Raw genomic sequence first — 7931 nt, 5'->3', positions numbered from 1 at the left:
GCGTCAACTCAGTCCTATTCCCACCAAAGTAGAACATAGCCCCCTCAAGGGAGCCCCTCATCACCCAGGTGGGTTTCCCCATGTCTCCCTCGAAGGGGAGCTTTAGGTAAGGTCCTCAATCACTTTTTTATTTGGGATCTTCTCTAATCACCCAAACCCCCCATAAGTAGTCATTGACAAACCCGTTGTTTATAAATGTCAATTCTGCTCTTTGATGATTTTCTTTATTATTTTTCTCTGATTAGATTTATCATAATTAAAAATTTTTATACAATTATAGAAATGTCTGTTCTCTTTGCCAGCTCACCATTTTGTTTTCCACTCACCCCAAAAATGCTTTATTTCCTTTGTCCCATTTTATCATTCATATCAAAAAAATAGTTTGTACATATTTATTCAAAATGTTTTGACCTACATAGTATTCTCCTTTAAAATCATCTGCCAACGTTTTGCTGTTTGTTTCCTAAATGAAATTGTGCCATTTTTATGGATGGTGTTTTCTTCCTAGAATGCTAATGTAATAATGGAACTGTAATAAAGCTAACTCACGGCCACAGAACGGCTGTTTAAGCACCTACCTATGATGTGAATCTTTTTCCAGCTGCATTATTAGGCGCTTGCTTTTGTTTCCTAATATTTCTGTGGTCTTCTGTTTCCAGCCAGACTGTAAAATCCCCCAGGACAAGGACAGCATCTTATTGCTTTTATGTTCTCCTTAGCTCTTGGTATCGTGCTGAGTACAATGTGCTTTTTAATGTATGTTAGTTGAATTAATGATACGGTTCTTCTGTGCATATAAGGAGTCAGGTAACATATCTATGTAACCAAGGATTTCCAGTCTAATAAACCTACATTTAAATGGAAATACCTTCCTTAAAAGGACATGTTTTAAAGAATTCTGAGACTCCCTAATTCAATTTGCAAAAAATTATGATGCAGTTACTCAGGACCCAGCCATTGCAGAATATTGTTTGTTCTAATTACATTTTGCTGTTTGATTCTAGAACTCTTAAATCCTATTTAGTGCTCATCTTGTCTTTTTGGCAAAGAGTATACATAAAGAGTAAGTACTCCATATGTTAATTTTTGGCAAGAATATTTGCTTTATATGGCAAGTTTCTGTCCTTTCTTTTATTCAGACATTTGTATTTTTTAAAAGACTCACAACAGAACAAAACAATATGTACATTGTGTAAAATTGAAAGTCTGTTTTTTTGTGCTGCATATAGATTTCTTAAATAGTAAAAGATTTTCTGTCCTCAGTGCATTTCTACTGGCTTTGGTTCAATACAAATATTTGCTAACTCTCAGTTTTCTGAAGAATTATTTTCTTCAGTTATTTTCTTCTTGTCACTACAGATGCTATCTCAGAATTTTTTATGGGATGTCACTACTTTTCCCTTTTGTGTTTTTTTTTTTCCCACCTGAATGTTTCAAGGGAACACTCAGAATTTATTGATATAAATGGAATCGTAGGAATTTAAAATGTAATTTCAAGTAATAATAGAGGGGGCTACGCAAAAAAAAGCATCCAAATTTCTTTTTCTTTATTCCCTTAGATGAAAAAAAATGTGATGGCATCAGGTATAATCCTGAAAAAAATAACAGTATTGATAATCTATCATTAATAAAAGCGTCATAGAAAATGCCATCTTGTCTCTTCAGGTCATGTTAAATCAAAAGAGAGGCCAGAGTATCATTGCTCCTGAATGCTCGTTGCTTTTCATTTTCTTCATCAATTTAAAATACACCCTCAGTTGTTCACAGACAGGTAGAATCTTTAGAATACAGGTCAGGGCTGTGTCCACCATGTATTGTGGTTGCTTCCCAGTGTCTCAGAAGTTAAGTTAATTTCACATGCAGTTCTGGATTGTTAATTTTTCTGAAAAAAATCAGAGGATCAGAATCACTAGACTGACATGTCCACAAGGCATTGTTTGGAGCCTGGCATCTGCTCCCTGTAGAGGGGGCATTGCCTCCCCCATTTCCTCACAAGCTCACCACTGCTGAGGAAGTATAACCTGCAGGCCTGGGCCACGGCCCCATCCCCTTTAAGCTTTTGGATTTGTGATCTCTGCTGTAGAACAGATAATAAGTGACAGGTATATAGAATGAAAAACAGTGGTTTCAAAAAAAAAAGGTTGAATTCTTTTGGAGTTGGAATGCTGGTGAGATCAGAGGAAAATTAAGTGGACTGAAAGATAAAATTGGAGAGTACATCCCGGTTCGGACCTTTATTTTCAGGATTCCTCCCTGTTGGGTCTAATAGCCAGTTTTGCATCTGTCACTTTTAGAATTTCTCATACTCATTAACTTTATTATAATTTTTAATATTCAAGGTTGTCAGTAGTATAAAAATCTTAACACTCTATTAATTCCAGGATTCATAAAGTCTAGGATATGTAAATTAAAATCTAATAACAAAATCAAAGGAACATTATAATAATAATTTTAAAAATTCAAAAGGATATTATTTCAAGCTCTCCAGTGACTTACCTGACAGATATTTTGGTGTTATGCACACAAATACAAGTGAATGGCTTTTCTTAACTCCTTTTCTTTTAAATTTTATCCCAGTTTATTCATTGTTTAGGTTTTTACAGTTTTTCTATGAATCCTCTTTTGAATATTTATGATGGGACTTCAACATTCAAATTGTATAGGAGACACTTGCATAAAATTAAATAGTTGTTGATTACTATGAAAATATTCAAGACCAGACCAAAAAAAAAAAATCACTCTAATTTATAGTGTGATAGTGTGTTAATTTGTAACAAACTCCAAAGTTTTAGTGGCTGAGTACTGTAGAATTTTATTTCTTGCTCATGTAACAGTTCAATGAAGGTGTTCCTGGTTTGTGGGCGGATTTCCTTTACGGGGTGATAGTAGGACTCAGATTCTTTTTTTTTATATTTGGTTGCATTGAGTCTTAGTTGTAGCAGGTGGGCTCCTTAGTTGCAGCTCTCAGGCCCCTTAGTTGCAGCTTGCTGGCTCCTTAGTTGTAGCATGCTAACTCTTAGTTGCAGCATGCATGTGGGATCTAGTTCCTGGATCAGGGATCAAACCGGGGTCTTCTGGATTGGGAGTGCAGTGTCTTAACCACTGCACCACCAGGAAAGTCCCAGGATTCAGATTCTTTCCTTGTGGCTCTTCACCCCTTAGGGACATGGAGATTCTTGTACCCAAGTAGAGAAAAGGGAAAGCTTGTAAAGAAGACACACCTGCTTCTTATGGACTAGAAGAGCCATTTCTGCTCACATTTTTATTGGCAAAAATTAGTCAATCCTACGTTCTACCATTAATGAATCCTTCCATTTGAAACCTCATTCTATACTGATCACGGTGGCTTTGATGAGTAAAGAGGTCAACATCATTTTCCAAGGAGAAACAAGTAAACAAAAAACAACTTGAGGACACATTCAAAAGAAAGATATCATCGAAAGAAAAAAAAGCTGAGTTCAGTTATTTTTTCCTATAGAGAAAAAATTGAGAACAGTAAATGTAAATTTTTATTTTTCATAGTATACTGCTGTCAGATGAGTATAGGAGGAGGAAAAAAGGATGCAACAAAAGGAAAAATCTTTTCATATACCAATAGGCATTTGTCTGTTTTCTTTTTAGAAAAGTTATTCTGGTCCTAAGCCCATTTTTTAATCAGGTTATTATTATTATTATTTTTTGCTATTGAGTTATTTGAGTTATGTATTTTGCTTATTGACTCCTTATCAGGTGTATAGTTTGCAACTATTTTCTCCCATTCCGTAGGTTGCTTTCTCATTCTGTTGGTTGTTTCCTTTGCTGTGCAGAAGATTTTTAGTCCGATGCAATCCCACTTGTCTATTTTTGCTTTTGCTGCCTGTGCTTTTCTGCCTGTCATAACTTAAAATATCATTGCCCACTCCAATGTCAAGAAGTTTTTCCCTATATTTTTTCTATTCGTTTTACAGTTACAGGTCTTATATATGTCTTATTCCATTATGAGTCGATTTTTGTATTTTGTATATGGTGTGAGATAAGGGTACAGTTTCACTCTTTTGCAGGTGGCTATGTAGTTTTCCTGACACTAGTTATTGAAGAGACTGTTCTTTCCCCATTGTTTATTCTTGGCACCTAAGAACAGTTGACTGTAGATGTGTGTTATTATTTCTGGGCTCTGTATTCTGTTCCCTTTGTCTCTGGGTCTGTCTTTATGCCAGTACCATGTTGGTTTGATTACTGTAGCTTTGTAATATATTTTGTGTATGCCTCCAGCTCTGTTGTTCCTTAAGGTTGCTTTGGCTATCCTGGGTTTTTTGTGGTTCCATATGAATTTGAAGACCGTTTTTTCTGTTGCTGTAAAGATTGTCATTGGGATTTTGATAAGGGTTGCATTGAATCTTTAGACCACTATATGTAGTATGGACATTTTAACAGTATTAATTTTTCAATCCATGAACATGGAATGTCTTTACATTTATCTGTGTCTCCTTTAATTCTTTCATCCATGTTTTATAATTTTCAGTGTACTAGTCTTTCAACTCTTTGGCTAAGTTTATTCCTAAGTACTTTATACATTTTGTTTGCTACTATTGGGACTGTTTTTTAATCTCCTTTTTAGATAGTTTGTTGGCAAGAGTGCAGAGAAAAGGGAACCCTTTTACACTGTTGGCGGGAGTGTACATTGGTATAACCATTATGGAAAACAGTATGGAGGTTCCTCAAAAATTAAAAATGGAACTACCATATAACCCAGCAATCCCAATTCTGAGTATCTATCCAAAAGAAATGAAATTAGTATCTTGAAGAGATATCTGCACCGTCATGTTAATTGCAGCAATATTCACAATATCCAAGATATGGAAACCACCTAAATGTTTGTTGACAGATGAATAGATAAGAAACTGTGATATATATATGTATATATTCAGCCTTAAAAAAGAAGGAAATCTGTAACAACATGGATGAACCTGGAGGACATTATGCTAAATGAAATAAACTAGATAGAGAGAAGCAGATATTATACTTCATGATCTCATGTGTGAATTCCAAAAACATGGAACTTCTAAAAGCAGAGAGTAGAATGATGGTTGCCAGGTTCTGACAGGTGGGGGAGATGGGGAGATGTTGGGCAGGGGGTACAATGTTTTAGTTATGTAGTATGAATAAGTTCTGAAGCTCTAGTGTACAGCATTGTAACTGCAGTTAATAATACTGTGTTATATACTTGAAATTTTCTAAGAGACTTAATCTTATGTGTTCTCACCACGCACAAAGAAACTGTAACTACGAGAGGTGAAGCATATGTTAGTTATCGTGACTGTGGCAATCATTTTGCAACCTATACATATATGAAACATAATGTTTCCCTTAAATATATACAATTTTTATTTATCAATTGTACCACAATAAAGCTGGAAAAAAAGCAAGAAACAATAAGCTAGGAAAAAGAAAAAAGAAAAGAACAAAAGGGGAAAGGTAGAGGCAGTAAAAATTGACATATACAAACCAAGCAGAGAGGGAGACTGCCAGTGGACAGGGACTAAGAAGGGAAGTTTTGAAGTGTGTGCCTGAGGACAGGCTCAGCTGTGCACTTTAGTAACAGGCTGTGGAGCATTCTGGACTCTTAGTGTGTCTGAAATGTGGCAGAGTGCTTCATCTTCTTTAATCCTGAAGTCTTTAGGCTACTCTGAATGGAATAACTGGAGCAACCCAACAGCATAGAAATTAATTTCTAAGCCTAGGGATCAGGAACCAGAAGAACTAAATGGAATCAGTTGAAAGTGGTCTCATAGTTAGTTTACCCTTCCTCTGAGGTGTACATTCAGATACCTATTAACAGGTTACTAACAACAATGAAATACGAGTATTTTTATATACATATAAAATTATATATATTTTGTGTGAATTTATAAAATTCATATTTATAAAAATACAAATACATATAAATAAATAAAACTTGGAGGGACTTCCCTGGTGTTCCAGTGGTAAAGAATCCGCCTTCCTGGGCTTCCCTGGTGGCGCAGTGGTTGAGAGTCCGCCTGCCGATGCAGGGGACACGGGTTCGTGCCCTGGTCTGGGAAGATCCCACATGCCGCAGAGCGGCTGGGCCCGTGAGCCATGGCCGCTGAGCCTGCGTGTCTGGAGCCTGTACTCCGCAACGGGAGAGGCCACAACAGTGAAAGGCCCGCGTACTGCAAAAAAAAAAAAAGAAAAAAAAGAAAAGAATCCGCCTTCCAATGCAGGGGATGCAGGTTCCATCCCTGGTCAGTGAACTAATTAATATCCCACATGCCGTGGGGCAACTAAGCCCGCGTGCCATAACTGGAGAGAAGCCCGCACGCCACAATGAAGAGCCGGCACGCCTCAAGGAAGACCCTGCATGCTGCAACTAAGACCCGATGCAGCCAAAAAAAAAATAAAGAAAAAAATAACTTGGAAATTAAACTATGTATTGCCAAATTTATTTTCTATTTCAGAATTGTGGGATTGTAGGGTTACTATCAGAAGACTCAGAGCTCTTATCCCATAAATTACATAGTATATAGGAGATCAGTTTGTCAGTAATATGGGGACATAGCATAGAGGGTAAGGATGATTTCAACAGGATGCTTTAAAATCATCCAAAAAGGAAAGAGATTCTAGTTATAATGGGATAAATGCACCTGTCTTCTTATTCATTACCTTTGCATCTTTTCTCGCTTACTTGTAATAGTTAAAATGAGTTACATAGCCTTTGAAATCTCTAAACTATCCCATGGAATAATGCTCTTTCAATCTCTACTGCTTTCTTACTCTATTATCTAATTAAAGTTAACTTCTGCTCAAATTCTGTGACATTATTATTTTATCAGAAATTAAATGTACGTTACCAGGGTCATGAAGTTGGAAACATATTAGGACATTTTTAAAGCTACACTTTTTTGTTTTGTTTTGTTCCTCTAAAACGAAATCTCTTTAGTGAATTGTGTCATTATTCTAAAACATCAAACTTTTCCAAAATCTGTTGAGATACAATAGAGTTAATATCTTCAATAAATTAGTTAAAATGAAATTAGTTAATATTTTTAATGAGGTTGAATTTATAGCCATTCAGCCCTTTTAATACCTGGATATTTAGATGAAGGAAACAAAGTTTCTGATCAGGCTGATATGACAGTCATATGGTTGCTACTAAAGATTCCTCAGTTTATCAGAGGATATTTTCAAGCTGTTTTTGAGGATTGATTAACTTAATTTATAAAAATTCTAGTAATATTGGTGATCTGATTTTTCAGATTAGAGATAATAAAAAACCGTGAGGATAATAATGCCATGTAATGTGGCAGACATTGTCTATATAGTATCTAAAATGTTCTAATCACCCTACAGTTTAGGGCTAATTCTATTTTCATAATTCTGAAGGGAAAGTGAGCCATTCCTGAAGTGAGTGACTTCCTAAATCCCACAGGTGGATCTGGACTTAGAACCAAGAATTGTCTATACCCAGAACCTAAACTCTTCTGATGACACCTTTCTGTTCCCTAGTCTGAGAACAATGCTCACATTACAATTCAGTTCTTTACTGGGTGGGCAAAATGCCGACATGAAGTAAGTTAGAGATATCTATGATATACTTGGTATGCACAGTTTTAAAAATGAAGAAATGTATCTCCAAAGGACTTTTTGGAGAAAATATTTCAAGTTAAATGCAATCTGTTGGCACTTAAATGAGAAAATTCCAATTTATTGGGACATTTATATCGATGACAAAGCACATTTTATGACTGCTACATTTACATCAGCACAATCAAGGACTCTTTCAGAAAAACAATTACACATTTTCTTTCAGTATTTTTTTTTAATTTTCATGTTGAGTTATTTTTTACTCTGTATTAGCGTGGGTTCTCCAGAGAAACAGAACCATTAGTGTTTGTTTGTTCATTCATTCTATTATATCAGTGTATATTCATATA

At 35.6% G+C, this 7931-nt stretch overlaps 1 protein-coding gene across 2 annotated transcripts in view; it reads left to right on the top strand.

The window, feature by feature from the left end:
- The window catches only part of ADGRB3 (adhesion G protein-coupled receptor B3), a 798133-nt gene that overhangs the window by 36153 nt on the left and 754049 nt on the right, over positions 1-7931 (top strand). The window lies entirely within an intron of this gene.

Source organism: Aethalodelphis obliquidens, unplaced genomic scaffold (assembly GCF_003676395.1).
Source record: "Aethalodelphis obliquidens isolate GAN/ISIS:26980383/991018 unplaced genomic scaffold, ASM367639v1 scaffold3, whole genome shotgun sequence".
NCBI lineage: Eukaryota > Metazoa > Chordata > Mammalia > Artiodactyla > Delphinidae > Aethalodelphis > Aethalodelphis obliquidens.
The sequence above is the reverse complement of the archived record's forward strand: the minus strand, read 5'-3'. Positions and strand labels throughout refer to the sequence as shown.